Below are 22,192 nucleotides of genomic sequence, written 5' to 3' on the forward strand. Positions count from 1 at the left end.
AAAAAGAGAGACAGGCCGTTATTCTTACTTAACGTAAATTTAATTCAATTTTAAAAGGATTTGAAACCTTTGATCCTTTGCGATTACCGTAGGCCGAGTCGTTCAATTTTCTTGATGGAAAAAACCGAAAGGGGGCCCTTCAGTCAATGCGTTAAACCTTTCTGATATCTACAAGGGATGGTTATCTCAGTTTAGTATATGGTGTCGGAGTAATGGTAAAATATATAAAAAAATGATACCAACAATAGGTAGAGTTTGAAAAACACAACGAATCCGATATTTCTGGATGGGGAATTTTTTTTCTCCCAAGATATTGCATATTCTCATTTAGATGCGGTTGCTGTAAATCAGGACGGCCCTCTGGGGAAACTCGCTGCCGTCTGGGGAGGGATTCTCCGGAAGAGGGTTCGGGCAATTTACTGGAGAAACTTTACGCAAAGGTAATTAGAAAGGCTCCTTTCCCACCCCTACAAATCTAGTCAAACTGTTACCTGGCACAATAGCCCCTCTCCCCTTTCGATTTCTGTGCTAACAATTATGCCCGGTGAATAGTCCCAATTGGCAGGCAAGTTTTAACCTACGGCCTCGTACGTTCTTATAATTCTTCTTCGAGCAGACTTTCCACCGGGAATCTCGGCGGAAAGCAGGGAAGACACGCACTTTTACAGGCAACCCGTGTCTGTAAATAATCTCCGGTGCAATTAAAACTTGGACGGAAGAATTGCGGAGCTTGTTATTGGGTGATTGCGGGAGTTCCGAAGACTGCCTCTGGACTAACTTCCACTTTTAACTAGTTAGTGTTCCAGTGATTCTGGCTGGATTCTTTTGAAACGCTTCACGCGGTAACGCGTCTATATTTTCTTTTACCTACGTTTAAAAAATAGTTAAATATAAATATTCTAAGAGAATTATGCTGTTTCCAAACACTCACTTCCATTAACAATCATAACAATAAATTGAGAAACTATCTAGATAAAAATAAACTGCTCAAAAATGAAAAGGGTTGCCAATTTTGGAGTATTTACTTTCTCTAGCATTGTGTGGTGGTTAGAGACCGGTTAAATGTAAACAATGTTTGTAAATCACAGGCCCTGAAGATGATCTCAATAAAGATCGAAACGTTGGCCCGATAAAGAACATGTGTTTCTGAAACCTACATCACACCAGACCGCACTCACGATTTCTGAATAATCTTCTCTAGCATTTTTATTTTATTTTTATTATAAATTGCATTAAAATTTATCAAAAATTATTATGTTTTTCACTGAAAGAAATTTTTTAAAGAATTTTGAAAAATAACAAAATACAGTTTTAATTCTATAATTTTTTTATTGGACAAAATAATTTTTTAAAGGATTGTATAATATCCTACCTTAGCCAAAACAAGTGTGTACTGTTAGACATACTTTTAATAAGATTATTCAGAAATAGTGAGATGCGGTCTGGTGTGATGTAGGTTTCAGAAAAACATTTTCTTTATCGTGCCAACGTTTCGATCTTATTGAGATCATCTTCAGGGCAGAAAGTGTTTGTCTTCTGTGTAATTGTGCCATTCTTGCGTGACGTGTTGAGAGTGCCCAGTGTTGGCACAATTACACAGAAAACAAACACTCTGAGTCCTGAAGATGATCTCAATAAAGATCGAAACGTTGGCACGATAAAGAAAATGTTTTTCTGAAACCTACATCACACGAGACCGTATCTCACGATTTCTGAATAAACATCGACTAACGGTCACTAATCACCACACACTGTTAATAAGGTTGTCACTAATTTAACAAAGAATTTCCCTCCATATATGTTGCATCGCTGCACTCAGTGGTTGCAGGTTAACTGGCTGCGGATGATGTTCAAAAAGTCTTCTCTCCAACACATCCCACATGTGCTCAATGGGATTGAAGTCTGGAGACCATAGAGGAAGATGGGAAATTCCCAGGTTTTCTAAACATTGATGAATAACCCTTCCTCTATGAGGTCTGGCATAGTCAGCCAAAAATTGAAAATCCCTGCCAATTAGATCCCTGGTTTGAGGGATGTACTCATAGATAATTTCTTGGACATAATGGACTGCGGTGAGGTTGCCTTCAACAATATTCAAGTCCAGTTCGTCCTCAAGTATAAATCATAGCTCAGACCACTACTCCTCTAAACTGCACTCAAGGGAGCACGAATTGGGGCATTGTACGCATCCCCCGTTCTCCGTTGACTCTTCGGCGCCAGCTATCACACTATATGGTCAGAAATGCGACTCATCATTAAACATAACAGCCAATTCGTGTTCTCTCCTAGGCGCTCGCTGCAACATATTCTCCTGAGTTGCTGGTGGCGGGCTGTTTCTGCAGGTCGTCTCAAAGGGGCTACGATTTGAGGCCATTGATAAAGGCCTTGCCAAAACATCTAACTTCATGTAGGATCTCGCGGGCACTATGGAAAGGGTTCCGTCTTGCAGCAAAGGCAATATTTCTGTTCTCCCTTAGCGTCGTATGACTATTCTTAAGAAATCCGATATTAAAAATGAGGATTAACTGATATAGTTACGGCAGTGCCCGACATCTGCCAGTATAGATTACAGTACAGTGGCGGACGAACAGAGTGGAAGACCACACTCATTGTAGGTGCTCGGTGTGGTCCTAGAAAATCTGGCAAGCATCTAAAATTTTGGGCCCAGTAAAGTAAAAGACGCAGTCCACCTTAGTATGGTCAGTGCCGTACTGGGGTAGAGGACGTGAATGTGTAATTTGATATTGGTTTTATTACTTAATGTTGTGCTGTTTATAGCTTCATTTGTTTTCGTTGTTTTTAACTTTATTTATGTACTTATTTCCACCCTATAAAATAATTGAAATAGACTTTTATTCATTTAATAATGTTAATCATAGACGCCTTGCTTTAAGTAAGGTGCTTTAAGGTGCTCGATGCAACCCGGTAAGCAATTCAGTGTGTATGAAATAATAATAATTTTAACAATATTTGTCTGTTATAAAAATGCATCGTGTCTTTAACTCTTAAAACAAATAAAAAACTATATAATCAAACAAAATGTTAGATTTTGACAAATTCCGATCGGTATGTTCATAATACAAAAAGGGATTAAAAGTAGGGCCTCTTGAATATTTATATGGACGTCAATAAAATGAAAAAAAAAAATTCTTTTGTACTTTCTAAAACAAGTACGTCTTTTTAAAGTTATCATTTTCCTGCAGTTGTAAGCTGTATAAAAACAATTTCTTATCAATGGAGAAACACAGAAAATATAAGTAAACAAAACAACAAATGAAACAAAAACGATAAATAATTTAATTAACCAATTGACGAGAGCAATGAATTATTTAATATGTTTCAATTTAATGTTAAATTTAACTCGAGTGAAAGGTACAAATAAAAACGGACTTCGTCATTGAGTTCTGGATGAAAAATTAATTCGAAATCTGCCATGGAGGTTGGAAAGTTGTTTGAAGCTTCAATGTGTTCTTTTTAACTATTCACCGCGTTCATATTTTTCCGTATTTATCATGTAAAAAGATTTCTAAAAATACTCCCGCCGGTCGCAATTCGTAAACAATCGTGTTGTTTTTTCCACTATACTTGTTTCCTTGAGGGGAACTTTGAAGGAAGTTTGGAATGATTGAATCGTTAAAAAGTTGCGTTCCGAGCAGTAAAATAAAGGGAAAAAAATGTACTTCCTAGTTAAATATTCAAAAATGATAGTGTCAGTATATCAATAAGAACAGGGCTTTATATTGAGTAGTCAAAAAAATCTTATCAGAGAATTTAAAAGGATATGTGTAATATTGAAAACTTATACACTCAGAGGCAAAAAAGTGGTCACCCTGGGAAAATAAAGAACAATTTCTTCTGATAACACATCTTCAATGCAATGTTTTAGGGAACCCTCGATGAAGATCAAGTTTGTGGAACCTTCCATAGGAATGCCTGCCCAAACCATACCATCACCACCTCCATAGCGTCTCCGGAGTGAAAATGTTGAGGGGATATTCATTCTCCTGGTCTTCTCCAATTCCTTTCTCGGCCGTCAGAAGACTTCAAACAATTGATGTGATTTTTCGCGAAACCTTACTGAGCTGTTCTGTTCATTGTCAGAATTCTGGATCTGTGGCTTCTCGTTCTTAATCCAGCTTTGGGAATTCTTCGCCTTACAGTGTGTAAGCTGACATTAACATTTCTAACTTTTGAAGTCGTTGCTTGATCTCATCAGCGGTAGAATGTCGATTACAGAGTACATTACAAATAATAAAACTATCATCACTCTGAGATGTGATACTGTGATGGCGACCTCATCCGTGCCTTCTTGAGTAACCTCAGTATCTTGGTAGCCATGGAAGACATTTCACATAGTTGTTCTGAGAATGTTAAGCCATGTTATGTGGAACCACGGCGACAAGGGTGGTATAATGGGGTTGAGACTCGAGACCCTGAAACGGCTCACCTCGTGTTCTCTTCCACGGCCCTGTTTCTCAATCCGAATTCCTTCATTCCATCCTGTGACCCCTCCTAACCCTTGATTACAAGGGGGGAATCCGGGCACAAAATAATGGTGCAGCCCAGAGGGCGTGGCAACCTCTCTAAAGCACAAGCAGTCTTATGTCGCCTCAGGGTCGGCAGGGGCGGCGAGTGCCTTAGCAGAGTCACGCGAGGGCCAGTGCACCAGATCCTGTCTACGAAGACGGGGGAGGGTTGTATGGCCATCTGTACCACGGGGTGACTCTACGTTTCAAAAACCAGCCCAAAGTCACATTGGGATGGACTCGTGGTGGCTTGTGGTGACGCCCCTGGCGGGAACTTAGACAGAGGCTGTCTTCTATCTGGGGCCTTTCGTGAAGCTTGCGTATGGCCAATGTATTACCCCCCGTTCCTCACGGGAGACGTTGCGACCGGACGAGAGCATGTAAGCGTTGAGGACGTCATGATCATGCTACAGTCCCTCGAATGCGTAAGTAAGCGATTGGAAAAGAGTAGTGATATCGGCGGTCTTTGACTCGAGTATGCTTTGCATTGTTGTGCGTATGACCGGCGTGGTACCCTTGGGGAAGCGAAGGATCGGACCACCTAGGCTAGACCTATGGCGTCCCTCGATTACGTGCAGCAGGTGTAGGCTGAGCTTGATAAGAGACCTTTGTCCGTAGGCAGTACTCATCTAGGGGGTGGGTAGCAATCCCACTTTTTAATCCGAAACCGCTGTCGGGGCGTTCCCGAAAGTTTCTACGCTGGAGGAGCCTCTACACTCAGAGAGATAGAGTCGCCTTCTCTATCTAGGGAGTACGCAGGGGGGGGACGGGCTGATGTATTTCGGCCCGTTAGCCCCTCGCGTGCGGCGTACGACCCGACGCACAATGCGGGCCCGACCATTCGGAGTGGACAAGCGGAGAGCGTGGCTACCGACCCTTAGGGGCCGGGACACCACTACACTAATGCTGCGGCGGTAACACTTTTCCGTCGTATGCAGAGGTGCGTCAGCTCTCATCTTGAGAATCAAAACGTCCGATAAGGCCGTATAGGCTAGGTGCGGACGTTAAAGATCCTCTTGTCTTGTTGACGATGAGTAATCGGGAACCCTGGGCATTCTAGCCGAATCCGCATCTATTAAAACCATTACCCAAACAAATTTCAAGGCTGAATATATTTTTCTACATAGCAAACCGTAGACTAATTTAAAAAACGATTCATCATATGCCTGCGGTTGAGAGTTGTCAACATTTATGATCTATAAGATACGGTATTGCTGAGATTTGAGCCTATCTATCCATCACGAGGTATTCCAATTTTCCTCCAAGATGAGAGCAAAATTTTACCCTTAACTGTCTAAATATAGAGGTTTTAAATACTTACCACATCTTCAAAAGTTAAAAACTCAAACTGCGAGAATGATACATAATTGAATAATTGCTAGATAATTTCGCAATTATTAAGATATTGTGGTTAATTAATCAGGATTAAAAGCACAAGAGTGCAGATTTGTTAGAAGAATCTGATCTAAGGATTGTAAACAATTTGGGCAATAGTGAAAAGTTAATGAAATCTTGTACACTTGAATATTGAAACAAAGCGAACTCAGCAATTAATTGATAATAATCAATAATGTATTAATCTAATTATATGTAATATAAAATTTTCAATTTTAAAGCTTATGAATTGAAATAATTAACAATGCCAAGCCACGAGATGATGGTTACACTTTAGTTGAAATTTCAATTAGCCTATTTTCATACAATATCGACATATTGCCTCCGTTCTAATTGTAAAACCGTGCGCTTCAAAAATTAAACCATTTTCCCAGTATAAATAATAGATATATAAAGGGCATAGTTATCATTGCCGACCTAATCCGTCCTTCCATTATTAACAAGGAAACTAGACCGGAATTTAAATTGGCAAGACGTTAATTAATCAACGGAGACATAAAAGAGTTGTGAAGCGGAGATAAATTCCTGTAGGTCTTAAGCGAATTTCTCTCCTCCAAGAAAAGTAGCATTTTATTTATTTACCGGCTTTCAAGTTTCAGCTTCTTAATCTACCATCTCACTCACCCGCGGAACTCATTGCTCTTCTTTTCTAACTAACTTTCCCCGCCTAATTATTCTAACAACGAGATTTATTTGGAGAAATTTAATCGATAATCGGTAATTTAACCTCAGAGGCAAACATAGGGAAAGGGACCAACGCAGGACACGTACAAGGACCCTACGTGACTGCACAAGCTAACGAATTTAATTTCCAATACAAATAGCGCTATTTTCAATTGTCAGATTCAGTTATAAATAAAGGAAAATAATTTCTTTATGTGAGCATTGGATGGGAAAAAGATTTGCGAAATAATTGCACTGGCAGTATACCATTTTAGTCATAAAAATGTAATAATTTACCTACCTTATTAGAAAAATGGATAAATTTCTGTTAAATATTCATAAATTTAAAGGTTAAATATCATGCTGAACGTTAATTTAGACAAGTCGACATAATCCAGTCATAGTAAAAAGCAATACGATCAACAAATACACAAAAATGCAAATCTTTAACCTTACCTTTAATAAACGTGGTAAAAAAAGCGAGAATATGCGGACACTACGTGTCAGAATTACTTGTGAGCATTGAACTGAGAGATATCTCGTTTATTAGTTTAAATATTAGAGTTTTCATCTGTAAGTTTTGAATGAAATTTAATTATTTGAAAACCAAACGAAAAATTTATTATTTGATAATTTTATATCAAAAAAGGAATTTTGTTATGATTATTGGGAGATCGTGAGATGCGGTGTGGTGTGACGTAGGTTTAGAAAAACATTTTCTTTATCGTGCACCGATTTTATCTTTATTGAGATCATATTCAAGGCCTGGGGTTTATAAACATTGTTTAAATTTTACAAATACACGTAGATTGTGAAAAAAAATGAATTTATAATGCTAGAAATTTTAGATTCAATCAAAGTACTTGTACTCACTCAAAGTGTTAGTTTTCTGTGTAGATGTGTCATTCTTGTGTGTCGTGTTGAGACTGCCAGTGAGATATTGATGTTTTATGACCCAGGCTCTGAAGATGATCTCAATGAAGATCGAAACGTTGGCAAGATAAAGAAAATGTTTTTCTAAAACCTACGTCACACCAGACCGCATCTCACGATCTCCAAATAAACATTATCTAACTGTCACTAAACACCACACATTTCTACAAATTATGTTCACATTGGCACCAGCCTTCAGGGCCAGGGATTTAGTATTGTTTAAATTATACAAATACATGTAGGATGTGAAAAAAGAACTTATACAATACTAGAAATTTTAGACTCAATCAAAGTATTTTTACTTACTCAAAGTGTTTGTTTTCTGTGTAGATGTGTCATTGATATCAATCACCAATATCTCACTGGCACTCTCAACACGACACACATTAATGACACATTGACTAACGGTCACTAAACACCACATATTTTACACACGTATTGTGTTATGTTCCATGGACCAAAGAAGCAAGACAGCCCAACGGTTCACTTTATAAATTTTTTACAAATGACGAAGCCTGAGGTAGGAAGGATCGTAGCACATATAGTGTGTTGGCTGGCGGGAGTTTTTGATTCTTTGCAACTTTAAGTAGGTTGCAAAAGGCGCCTCGGGATGAGAAAAGGTGCGCTACCCCGCTGAAAGATTGCCAGATTACTTTTTAACAAGGTTGTGGGTAAAGGGTGTAATTCTCTGTTGAGCTGAATTGGGATGGTGCCGGAACGTCGTTTTTCTTTTATAATTCAACGCGATCTGTGCGTTGGGACTGGAGTCGCGTGTGTGCCCTTTGAGTGTGTAATGTAGGCCAAACATTATAGCGCCCATTAGAAGATTTGCAGTGGGGTGGTACCAGGAGGAAATGGTTGTGAGGGTGTAGAAATCTCTTTGAGAGCTGTGGAAAGAGGTTTCACCACGAGTGATGTCTGCCAGCGGGCATAATAAGTGAACTCTTGAGGTTTCTTAAGCGCCTGACTAAGCTGAACAACCTCTTAACGATATCACACCTTTGCTAATTCAGGACGCAAAAAGCCCAACAACACGCAACATAAAAACAAACCAGTTAAGTTTGTATTTGTATACACGAAACGTTGTGTTTACGCCATGACAATAACACCTTCTGACAAATCTTATACAGACGTTAATAAAATTGGTTTTTCAATAAATATGCAAAATGGAAAAAATATGACATATTCTTGACGTAAAGTTAAGCTGTAGCATTTTATCATCGAAAAAATGGATATAACCATGTGAAGCCTAATTATTGAATTTTTTAATAAGTTCATGTTTGGTAACATCATTTTTGATAATAACAAAAAATCGCTATGATTAAATATTACATTTCTAACGGTACTTATTTTAGTAAAAAAAATATTTCTGGTTACTTAAAGTATGCATGTCAGTGCATGCGTGCGTGCGTGTGGTGCGTGTGCGTGAGGGAGGGAGGGAGGGAGAGGGAGGGAGAGAGAGAGAGAGAGAGAGAGAGAGAGAGAGAGAGAGAGAGAGAGAGAGGAGGAGAAGGAGAAGGAGGAGGAGGAGGAGGAGGGGAGAGGGAGAGAGAGAGAGAGAGAGAACAGAGAGGGTCAGTATCGGTAAGAGATAGTGAGTGAGGGAGAGTGTGAATTTGGGAGAGAGAAAATGGGTGTGAAAGAGCTAGTGTGAGGTTTAGTGAAGGAGAGATTTCGAGAGAAAAAGAGGAGAGAAAAAGAGAAATAATGAGTGAGAGGGACAGAGTTACTGACAAAGACAGAAATATAGAGAAAATGTTTTTATTATATATTTAAATAGGTTATCGTGGTGATAGACTCAACAGTAGAATATTTCAATATGCTATTCCTTACAGTTTTGTGGAAATAATGGGGTGACGTAATACCATGAGTCTAACTGGGCAACAGATGTCGAATGGTAGAACTATCCAGTTGGATCATGACTCACTTGAAGCCATGCGATTGTATGATCTGTTCCATCAACCCTGATACCGTTGAAAGGTAGTTATTATTTAACAAAGAAACACCGTGCTTCTTCAATATTCTATCAAAAGGAAGGCCTACATCTAAGAACTCTATTTTCCACCAGTTTATGGAATTCCGGGAAACCGTCTCAGAACTTTGGTTTTGATACAATATTGTAGCAAACAGAAGGAGCTAAGCCCATCTGACATCTATCGCCTGTCAACATGTCTTTCTACCCCCCTTTCGCCCTTTATCAAAGTCAATATATATAGTGCTCCGCCCCATCCCTTCCGCACACTGCGCGCCCCCTCAACCCGACCATTGGCAATATGTGACTTACGTGCCCCTCTTCCTCATATTCTACCATGCTTTCCAATCAAACCAACACCCTTGAAATCTTTTCTATTAAATAACACCCTTTTAACCTTTCTCAGCCTTGGGGAAAAGGACGGAAAAAAAAGGCCCTTTCTATTTGCTACCGGATTTTTCCTTATTTGTAATCAATTGTTTTTTTCTATATATATATGTATGTTTACTTTCTACAAAGGAAGACAATAAATACATGGTCAGAGTCAAATTTAGCAATGGGTACAATAACATTTTTAATACGATATTTTTTTCCAGAAAAGTAATCAAAAATCGTTACATTTTTTAAATTGTGATTAAACCTTTCATTCATTTAACACAATAACTAGGAATTTCGTGTAGTTAGTTAACTTTTAGACTTTGATATTACACATACTTTTATAATGCTTACAAATAATATAATAAACGACTAATGCACTCCCCGTCAAACATATAGCAACACCGATAAATCTCGATTTTTTTGGTTTTGATACTTAACTCACATTTTGTTTAAGACAATGAGCATAAATCATATCATTAATAATCATAAACTAAGGATCTAAATTTTTCTTGGTTCAGGTTCAGGACCTTTGTTCCTTTTTTTGGGATGTTACCTTTGCCCCTAAGTAGAATTTTCTATTGTCTTTTTCAATCAGGAACATGAATCATGAAGAAGGGAAAATACTGACCTACATTTACGATTCAACAGTTTCAAGGACCATTAAAGGTATAGGGTATAGGGGAGACGGGCAGTCCCCGCGAGAACGAAAATCCGGATGTCACAGAATCACCAATCCCCTATCGACCGATTTATTAAAATGCAAGCAATCCAGAAGCACAATTTAACATCTTCTGTTATTAAAAACTTAATTGTTGGAATTCAGGCAATCTTACGCTTCGAGTCAACTTCTGAAAGGAGAGTGAGAGTATCAAACCTTAGAGCAAGAGGGCCTCCTACTCACCACAGAACACTGTAGAGATACTCAGCACTTAAAATTCACAAGAGTACAGCGTTTTAGACTATAGAGGAATAGAAAAAGTACTATTCACTGATGAAACTTGAAGTGCAGATGGCCGTGAAGAGCCTGAAGAAGACCTTGCGACGACTATCGTGTTCTGTGACGGCAAAGCGTGTGACTTGAATACTTTAACGTTTGTGAGATGATCCAAGATCATGCAGTCCTTTTAGGTCTTTCTTAGCCGCATAATAATTCTCGGCCTCATAACGTCACATGTGTTTCCGTATACCTGAACACCAAAGGTATTCACACTCTTGAGTGACCAGTAGGACCAGTCCTTAAACCAAATCGAACATGGTTAAAAAAAGGGACAAACTTACAAGAAAGGTTCAGTCACGGGAACAATCCCATACTACCTTTGGCATGCTATTATATGTTGCTGTAATTGAAGTGTGGGATAACATATCCTAGGATATTCTACAAAAACGTTTTATGATTATGGTAAATAGGATGGCACAGGAACAGTTATTGAAACCACAGAGGGCAATACTTCTTGTAAACAATTGGGTATTTTAAGTTAAGTAATTTTTTATTCATATAAACCCTGATTTTCTCGTAAAATATAAAAATATTAAGGCATTACGATGATGATGCAAAGTCGTACTTCATTTGTCAGCGCTTTGCGAAGTTTCCACTGACTTGGAAATAAGTAAGCAAGTTTATAAGCCACAGGTCAACGTTAAAGTTAAAGCTGGATATTTATTTTTTTAAACTAGGAAGCTTTATTTCCGCCTGTGGACAAAACATTGCTGAGTCACAATCCAGCTTTCATTTTTATTTTTTTTTAACTTTTCCTCTTGGGTTTGCGTTAGAGAAACAATCTGCTTACCGTAAAGCTTAGCTATTGATTTACTTTTAACCTTCTAACCTACGTGGTGTTGGGCTTATAAAAACTTACAGAACCAAAGCTAGAAAAATATTCAGAGACAATAGTTGTTTACGCGGAAAACTTATCAGACCAGATAGCATACATTTCTCCATAATTTCCAAATAATTGGTAATTAATTTTTTAGGTGTGGCCATCTGAGTAAGTTAATTTTCTTCTTTCTTCTCCACATGGAAAAATCTATATAAATCAATGAGTGCCGTTTTTCAGGAAATGAACAGATCTAATATTCTGATACAAAAAGCCCTCCCTTCGGGCCCGGCGTAGGCTCCGGCTCGGCGCAATATATTCGGATAAATGGATTTTGGATTTCATTTCGATGGTGAATTATTGTTTTACTTTTAGACTTTCAGGAGAAGGTACATCTGAATTAGAATCTGGAATGGAAATTTTTATTATCACAAATCTGATCTTAATTAAACTGTTTAGAAAAAATCAGTAGGATATTTATGTATATTTTGTAGCATGATATATGAATATCAACTTATAGTAAAATTAATTAAACGGTGGTCTCTATGGCAGAGAGAGCCTCTTCCTCTGTGATGAGAAGATGGCTGGAATATTCTGGGAAACTTAGCGAATTTGGAGTATGGTCGTACTTAATTCGGATTATTGGGCCTAAAGGGTCGGATGGAGCGTAGGCCGTTAATTATGAACAAACTGAATATTGTTTTGATACAGGCAATTTTGGGGCGTCGGTGGCCACAACGGTTTAGGCGTTGACACGGCGCTCATCACTGTAAGGTGAAGGACCCAGGTTCGAATCCAGCGGCCCTGCATTCGAACCCGACTTACTTACAAATGGGCTTTTTTTCAAAAACACCGGCACCCTGAGGATTAACATGATAGAGAATCATTTCTTTTTACATTAAAAACTAGACTGGTATCAAATTTGACCAGAACAGTTTACATAATTAAACCGTTTAATGGTTGTTTTGTTGTATAAATCACTAAATGCCTCGCAATTAACGAAATTATATTAATAGGAAGTTGCAAAATGATCAATTTACTTGTTTAACTGAGATGCGCGTGAAAATCTAGAATAGTTATTCATAATTGCTTAAAATAAATTACTTTTTCATTGTGGTTGTTACTCACCACTTAATTTTATGACAATTTATTTACATGTAAATTATGTAATATGCATGTAAATGTGCGTAATATTTAAATATGAATTTGAATAGAGTGTAGCTTTTTTCGCAAAAAAATCTGTAATAAATTTATGACGACCATAATGTACATTAAATTGCGATTATACACATTTTAACACGCGTTTTTAGAAAAATAATAATTTTAGCAATATTATATAAAGTAACTTTGAATTTTCATTTTAAAGTATATGAAAGATGGAGCGTTTGAAATACGCCCAAATATTGCATATTCGTTATTCTCTTAATTTAGAAACTGGTCAGAGAAAAGTACTCTCATTCGCTTGACTGCTTTTGGTGGCAAACAAATATTCGGCGTCTTACTCCACTGCAGCCTGAAATCCATCCCCTTTTCTTCGGCTTCTCTTCCCTTTGCTCCGTGGGAGCACTTTCAATCTACAGGGGGAAAAAACTCCCGGTAAAATCAGTGGGGTGTTTCTGACAAATAGTCTCGCCGAACAGTTTCACTCTATATCTGTCTCTTCTTATCCAATTGTTAAAATTAAACAGCGCTGAGGACAGGGGAAACAATGTTCGGTTGATGAATAGTGGTAGGTGGAAGGGTCAAATCTCCGATTTTTCAACTGTGGCGCATTACTCAGTCAAATATGCTTACGAGGGAGTAATAAATTGTCATTTGAAACTTGAAAAAAAAAAAAATCAACCAGAAGGAAGCATTTTTTTGTCGGAAAAAAATTATGTGGGGTGAGGGATGATGACATCGATATTTTTTCCTTCCCCAAGGCTAATTGGATGGGGCTCGCTATCGGTACTCTGGGAATCTTCGTTTAATTAAAGAAAGTGGACGGACTAGCGGAGTAATCTGTGGTCATGACAATAGGAGTGTGTTATCTCTTCTCCTACTAACTCCATATTAGTCGGGGCATAGTACAGTCTCACCCCGACCCTTTTCCGACATCCAGTCTACTAACAACGTTTAACCCACGAAACCAACTCCCCTTATTGGATTTAATTTAAACCAAAGGTTAAAACACTCCAATTAACTCGTATTTAGCTTCAATTCAAACGCGTTTGTTTCAAACAGTTTCAACAGAAGAAAAAATATTCTAACTTCCTCTTTGTGAAAATACCGAACAGGGTTTTTAATTATAACAAAATACTACGAGAATAAAGTTTTGTTCGACAAAAGGCGTAAGAGAGAACGAAAGTTAAAAGGAGGAGGAGGGAGAGGTAAAGAGATAAAGTATACGTGTGAGGAGGAGTGAAATTTAATAAATTTCTTATATAGAAAGTGTCATAAAAGTATTCGTTATCAAAGTATGATCAAACGTAATTTAACCGGTGATGTTTTATTTTTGTCTTAACTTACCAATAAGTTTTGTCAGATGTGCTACTTTTCAAAGGCTATCAATGGCAATACAATTATTTTAGAAAATGTGAGAGGATTGAGTGAGGTAATACATAATTTATTATTTTCTCAAATGGAAAATGAGCTCTGATTCTTTTAATTAATTATTATTTATTTTTTACTAAACTGACATCCACTTTTAACAACAAGATATTTTTTGCTTTGACTGTTATCTCCTTTGAGCCTGCACACATGTAAATGTGTGTGTGATTGATTGAGAGTGGCTGAGTGAATGAGTGAGTGAGAGAAAGAGAAAGAAAGAGAGAGAGAGAGAGAGAGAGAGAGAGAGAGAGAGAGAGAGAGAGAGAGAGAGAGAGCAATAGAGAGCTTGTTAGAGAGATAAATAATGAGATGGTATAAGCTTTCATATTTACACTTTCTCATGAAAATGTACATATGCTATAATTAGACTGAAACCAAAGAAAAATGTTTAATCTACATAATGTTGCAATTTCCGTATTATCCTTTAAACGTAAACCCATGGCGGATGAAGGAAAGTTAGTAATTAAAGGTTAGAATTGTATTGGTTGAAAACAAATTTTAGTATTGCAATTAGTTTTGTTTATTATGACTTACCATGGTACGCATAAATCAGAAATTTATTACAAACATTGAACATAATTTTTCGGGGGCATACAATTACCCTATCTTGATCTCGTTTAACCAACGTTTTAAAGAAAGTGAAATTAAAACCGGTAACTTCTTTATTTTCGGAATTATTAAAAACATTGAGTAGAAAAGGGGAGCAGGGATCTTGTAATATAGGAGGAGAACAATATTCTCCTCATGAGGGAGCGTAACTTAAGATTATTTGTAATTTGGAAAAGGGGAAAAAAACTCAGGCTAAAATTGATTATTTCCATCACCCCTTCGTCATACGAGACTAAGAAATTAAAATTACTTGGTCTTCGGCGGGGAAAAATTTAGCTTTAAACTACCGAGTTCTGATATTTTTCGCTTAGATTATTTATTTTAGGGTTTTAGGTGCAAATGTGTTTTGCGTTAAATCAAATAGGACCAGTATATTTAGTTTCACTTTGTTTTTTTATTTATTACTTTTAAGAATCTAAATTATATCAATGTTGTTGTTTTAAATGGTTTTATAGTGCAATTGCAATGGCTGTCAAATTAGGAGTTTTGTACTAGTTGTACAAATAATCAATTTTTAGTAGGCTGTAACATTATATTGACGTCTATAAAAATCTTGTAATGGAATCCGCATTGATTTGTAAATAATCATTTGCGATTGGCATAGAATCAGCAGCTAATTTCATAAAAAAACGAAATATGTTTTCTACATACCAGTGAGTGAGTGAGAGTGAGAGAGAGAGTGAGAGTGAGAGTGAGAGAGAGAGAGAGATTCATATTCGTATGTTTATTGAATGACTTTGGTCCACTTTGTTCCGTTAATTTTGACCAAAACTATTCAAATTTATACTCCTTATTGATAACCGAATCTACCATGTCAGATACACTTTTCAACATGTAGTATAATTTGATATTGACATTACCGAGTTGAACATTCCGAGAGTTGATTTATCATTTTTGATTCAGCTCTTGATACCCTTTTAAAACTGCCTTCATAGGATGCTTACCTACAACAAAAAAAGGAACAATTAGTGAAACAAAAATAAGAGATACAAAGAGTGAGAAATTTAACACGAAAATATTTTCGTTAACAATAGCAATAAAATGCTTTTCCGGTTTTGCCTTTGAAATTGCTTAATGAATAGAATATTGGCCGTAAAGCAAGGTGTAGCATTATTAAAGGAAAGTTTTTAACTGTTGTTGAACAATGTCTAAGAAAGTTAGATTACGCTCGAATTTGAATTATATATCAGATTGGAGATCATTGTCCTTCTCGTAACTTGCTTTTCTCAGGTGCTATAAGGAACTGCAAATTATTTGTACAAAAACTCTGTATTAGCTAAACTATTTTTAAACTTCCTTGTTAATAAATTTTCCAGTGTAATCGCAAGTTTTGAAGATCTTATAAAAAAAAACTACACCACTTTACACTTTACCATCAGGTGATTATACTTCGTGATGAAATGAAGGAATGTATAATCCATAAAAAACTCTCTTGTAAAAGCAAAGGGGTAGAGACGTTGTTTTTTTATTAAAAATTAAAACATTTTTACAACAAGGAAGAGCGAAGGAAGTTGGTAGAGATTAAGAAAAAGGGAGTGAGTGATTTAAAAAAAAGAGATTTCGTTTTGGAATTTTAAAAATATTAACCGTAGTTAATACACACTATATGCTGATCCCGGGTAATCAACAAAGATCATATTTATTTGGAGATCGTGAGGTGCGGTCAGGTGTGACGTAGAGAAAAACATTTTCTTTATCGTGCCAACGTTTCGATCTTTATTGAGATCATCTTCAGGGCTCTCAATAAAGATCGAAACGTTGGCACGATAAAGAAAATGTTTTTCTGAACCTACGTCACACCTGACCGCATCTCACGATGTCCAAATAAATATGAGTAATAAATAACAACCGTCACCAAACACTACACAAAGATCATATTATTCCAAACGCTCAACAGATCATTAACCAGCGATTAAATCCATTTATTTAATTAGTGCAGATAGGCTGAAAGTTCATAAGCAAAAATATCAAGTATAACTCTTTTTTTATATTAAATTAATTAAACCCGATTTTTTGAAATGAACAATTTGTTTTACAGGCGGGATACGAACCCACGATTTTCGGATCTACACTCCGATCCTCTAACTACTTGTGGACCCGCAGGTTTTTTTAAATTGTACTTCTAAAATATTAATTTTTTAGGATAATTGATTATTTACCTAATGAGAAGGAGAGTTTTCATAGAAATATATTGATAATTTACTTTTCAAAATGAAAAAACGTTGTTTTCATTTCCTGGTTCATTTTTTCATGTTAGTTTATGGATGAAAAGTACAAGTGACCCATCAATCAGTAAAATCTTGTGATATAGCATTATCTCATTTGGAAAATTGTCGGTCGCCTGTTATTTTGACTACATGTGTAATTTTAAATTTAATCTATGTTTAAAAATGTTATTATATTTCTTTTAAATCGGTTCAGTTCTGTTGTTGAGAAAGGCGATGATTTCAATTTTTTAGTTTTGTCCGTTTCGCTCTTCAACATGCAATTTCAATTAGACTTCTGAATCTGTTAAACACGTAATTTGTTATGTTCCGCTCTCGTGACGAAAGTAAAAACGGCCGCTTCCTGTGTTTATGAACAACCGTGGTACACACCCGCTAATTGTACCTTTTCACCTCCCGTCTTGAACCCCACTTCCTTTTTCTCTTTTTTTTAACTCTTCAACAATCACCCTTGAAGTTTACGGCTTTTGAAGGGAATTTTTTGTTGGTCAGACAAGGCGAAACCCACAAATCGCGTCTAAACGCTTGGTTTGGCGAGGGAGCCATGACAAAGGGAGATAATTCATTTGGTTAAGTACACACCAGCCCTTCCTTGATTTTCCGTGAGCGATAAGCTGTCATTCGTTGGGAAAATAAAGGAGTTGATATACGTGTACTCTGTTTGCTTTTTATAACAACCTTCTCCCCCCCCCGGATGTCGGCCGTTTTAGAAACGGCACACGAAAACCTAAGGCCATATTCCGCCGAATGAACTCCAGCCTTTATTGAGCTTTAGTGATGGGATGGCCAATGTTCAGTCGACAATTAAACACACGTGTATTTACCTTACCAACAGAGAAATGCAATGAACAATCCAAAATAAACACTCGTTGCCGGAGTAACGAGGGTGTGACTGTTTGTTGTGGTGACTTTCTCGATTTTCGAAGCTTAGCTTTTTAATTAATTGTTAAAAGCGATGAAAAAGAAATCCTACATATTTTTAACAGTAAAACCAACAAATCAGCTATGTTATTTGGTATTACATCTGAAAAATAATAAAGTGGAAGCATATCCTGTGTTCTGTGTAGTTTACAATCCCAATGAATAATCAACAACAACTAACTCCATCCACTATTACTAATAATACTACATCACCTATCAAATGCAGACATAAACCAACATACATATCCATGCCATTCATTCACGGCCTTACACATAAATTAAGCACATTTCTCTCTTCTGATATGTTTAAAATAGCTTTAAAAAACTATAAAACAAGTCACACACTTTTTTTCTAAAATTAAAGATCCCACAACTTACATCGGTATTACATCCCAATATCTGGATAAGAGAGTAAAGCAGCATATCTATGATTGCAAAAAACCCAAACAAAATCCTACACCATTGGCTACCAACCATTTTGAACACTAACACAATTTTGACTTCAGCAATCCAAAAATGTAACCCACAGAACAAAACAAACATAAACGTAACTTTTTAGAAATGGTTTACATCAACAGAGATAAACACAGCATCAGTTACAAAACAGACTCATGTAAACTCAGTCGATCAAATCAAATTCAATATCGATAACATACATACATCATAGAAATGATAAATGGTGGAGTGAGTGTGGTATTCAATCCTTTTTTAAAAAGATAGTTCCTACTCACAGTAAGTTGTTTTGCAACGTCCGGATTTCGAGCCTTTTAGCTCATCATCAGTTTGTAGAAGTGCTTGAACCTGATGATGAGCTAAAAGCCTCGAAATCCGGACGTTGCAAAACAACTTACTGTGAGTAGGAACTATCTTTCTAAAAAAGGATTACATACATCATCATCATCACATCACACAAAACATAGAACATATAAAAGAATCATTACAATTCACATCAAACATTTCTACATAGTTTAATTTTTCAACAATTCTTAATTCTTCTTACATCCTACATGTATTTGTATAATTTAAACAATGCTTATAAATCCCAGGCTCTGAAGACGATCTCAACAAAGATCGAAACGTTGGAGAAAGGAAAATGTTTTTCTAAAACCTACATCTCACGATTTCTGAATAATCATCACACATAACCTTCACATTCCGCCATATAATCTCTTTTCCAATCTACCGCAACTCTTTTTCTCTCCCGTCCGCAACTGACTTTACATGTCAAAAGACTTACATATAACCCCCACACTCGACCCAAAAGAATAGAACTAAACGGACGGTATAAACTATTCAAAAGATTTAAAATTACTACTAAAACGAATCTAGATGAACAGAATTGAACTGCGATGTTAAATTAAGCGTTGCAACCTTTAATGATACAGTCCAAAATCATTCGAATCATTACCCACTTTGTACCCAACTATTCGATCCTCACAGTCCTTCAAATCCCATCTGTACTTGAAACCTCATTAATTAGATACAGATGCTTTCATAAAATCTGGACCCTCAACCACCAACCTTTCCATCCTGAACACAATCTCCAAGTCGTGTATTCATCACCTTTAGATATTGTTGTGACAATTCGCTTTTCTTTTCATTCGTTTTCTTCTATCCTAGTCTTTCGAGATGTATATTTATTATTTCTCTAAATCCTATACCTCGACGTTTAGCCTTTTGAAAAAAAAAGAAAGAAAAAAAATAAACATTTTGCCATTTCCAAGTTGTATTGCCGTTAATGATGTATTGTTGTTCATGTAATATCAGAAGAAAACAGCAATTTATTTTTAAATCATTACATTTTACAGTTTAACTATTTCATTTTTTTAAAGGAAAATCATTACTAGATTTTCATCAACCAGCATAAAAAACTATTAAAACATTTATAGAAATTATTCGAAAGATATTAAACAATGATATTTCTAAAAATCAACCAATCAATCATTTTACAGTTTCATTGTTTCATTTTTTTTAGGGAAATCATTACTAGATTCTCATCAAACAGCATAAAAAAAACTATAAAAACATTTGTAGAAATAATTTGAAAGATATTAAACCATGATATTCATGAAAATCAACCAATCTATCATTTTACAGTTTCATTATTTCGTTTTTTTTAGGGAAATCATTACTAGATTTTCATCAACCAGCATAAAAAACCTTAAGAACATTTGTAGAAATTATTCGAAACATATTAAAAAATGATATTCCTGAAAATCAATCATTTGATAACAATTTGATAAAATCATTGTCATAGACTAAATAAATACATACATTTTATTACTATTATCTTATAATTTTTTCTTTCAACTTATAAAGTTCAACAATTTTTAGGTGGTAATATGGTTGGATAACACAGCTAATCAACGTTTACGAGAGATTGGTGGTTATGTCCAAATTAGACCGTGTAACTTGATACGAAATGAAACAAATCTCAGATTGCGTACAGGGTTTCCTATATTTTCCCCTTATTCTTGATTTTTAAAGGTTGCAATTTTTCTTTCTTCGTGATAAAATTTATGGGCCTCCCTTTTTCATTTTTTTTGTTCGTTATTTAGTTTTCAATGTTCATCGCGCTCACGTCTCCTACAGAGAAGCGTCTGAGGCCTTCTGTGCGAAAAACTCTCTTGGGAAATAGAGTTTAAATTGTACGTCACACCATGTAAAATCGCGCGTATATCTTCGGGGCATTTTTTAACATGTGAAAAATAAAAAGGAGGGTATGATCAGAATTAGGGGAGAAAGAACACGTTTGAAAATTTTGCCTAACTGTATATTAATTACTTAATAATTTCGTAATTAATTTACTATTTAAATGTAAGTTATGTAATTCGTGTTAAACACGAGGGCTAACGTCCAATTACCCGTTGGGAGTCGGGGACGAAAAGTCAAACAACTTTACAATACTTTTTTCATATTATTCTCAATTAAAAACCCATGATATATGACAATCGCGGTCCTGCCTAATATTTAAATTTATTATTCCTCGAATCTTTAACATTTCTACAATATTAAAAACATAATTTCCCCACTATTATTGGTCCCGAACCGGCAGTACCATCAAGTCGGACAAAGAAAATAATTGAAGGCCGGAGTAGCAATTCCTCGGAGATTAGAAATTACAAACGTACTGGGAAGCAGTCGATTACATCCAGTAACGAGTCTCCTCAAACTTAAGAATCGTACGTTTTATAGTTTATTTTCTCTTGCCATGGAAGAATAGTTCAATATTTCAAATAAATCTTATTTTAAAGAAAAATCTGTTGACTTTGTTATGAATTTCCATAAAAACCTGTATGCCGGTTTTGTATTAGCTTTTACACTTTTCTAAAAACAATAAAAGAAATGGGGTGTCGGTGGCCGCAACGGTTTAGGAGTTGACACGGCGCTCATCACTGTAAGGTAAAGGTCCCGGGTTCGAATCCAGCGGCCCCGCATTCGAACCCGACATGCTTACAAATGGGCTTTTTTTCAAAAACACCGGCGCCCTGAGGGTTGATATGACCTCTGCTGTTGCGAACCCTCGTAAAAAAAGAAAAAAGAAAATAAAAGAAATGAAACGATTAAAAAAATCATTCTCGATGGTTATTTGATGTTTTCAAATACACAAAAGAAATGAAACGATTAAAAAAAAAATCATTCCAGATGGTTATTTGATGTTTTCAAATTTACAAGTTATTTTTACTTGCCACGGTAAAATAGTTAATAAAATCTGACCAATTTTACTCTGAAATTTGGAAGAACTCTTATCTTAAAAAATGTACTATAATTTTATAATCAAAGAACATGATGCTATCAAGTGATAACCTTTTGGGCATAGATCTATTCACAATGCCTTATACGTTTTGATAAAAAAGTTTTATTAGTTTTTGTATTATGTTTAAGGTTTTGTAGAAAACGCTCATTGGAACAAAGGAACCCTCTAAACAATCGTGGCTTAAGAAATTCTTATCGGATTGTTATCCGGTTTTTGACGTCTTCACATCCCGAGGGATGAGCGGATAATGCCGTAAGCCCCGAGTTGTGCGGGGCCACTTACTCGGTAAGTTTGCGTAAGTGCGAGCAAACTTGGCCATTTGTGCATACTGCTACCCCCCCCCTCACTAACAATCCGCGGTCACGCCAAACTAACTCTCATTTACACTTCTGCTAACAACTCGAGGCATA

General features: G+C 36.2%; 1 protein-coding gene across 2 annotated transcripts in view; it reads right to left on the minus strand.

Moving 5' to 3' along the window:
- Window positions 1-22,192, minus strand: part of LOC106667948 (irregular chiasm C-roughest protein-like) — a 278,000-nt gene that overhangs the window by 90,554 nt on the left and 165,254 nt on the right. The window contains exon 1 of one of the 2 annotated variants that reach the window (XM_014396267.2): window positions 15,740-15,759. The exons of the other annotated variant lie outside the window; for it this stretch is intronic. The gene's annotated coding sequence lies outside the window, so the exon portion shown is untranslated. Of the gene's footprint in view, window positions 1-15,739; window positions 15,760-22,192 lie in introns of those variants that run through there. 2 annotated transcript variants of the gene reach the window in all.

This window comes from Cimex lectularius, unplaced genomic scaffold (genome assembly GCF_000648675.2).
Source record: "Cimex lectularius strain Harlan isolate CLEC.00 unplaced genomic scaffold, Clec_2.1 scaffold42, whole genome shotgun sequence".
Taxonomy (NCBI): domain Eukaryota; kingdom Metazoa; phylum Arthropoda; class Insecta; order Hemiptera; family Cimicidae; genus Cimex; species Cimex lectularius.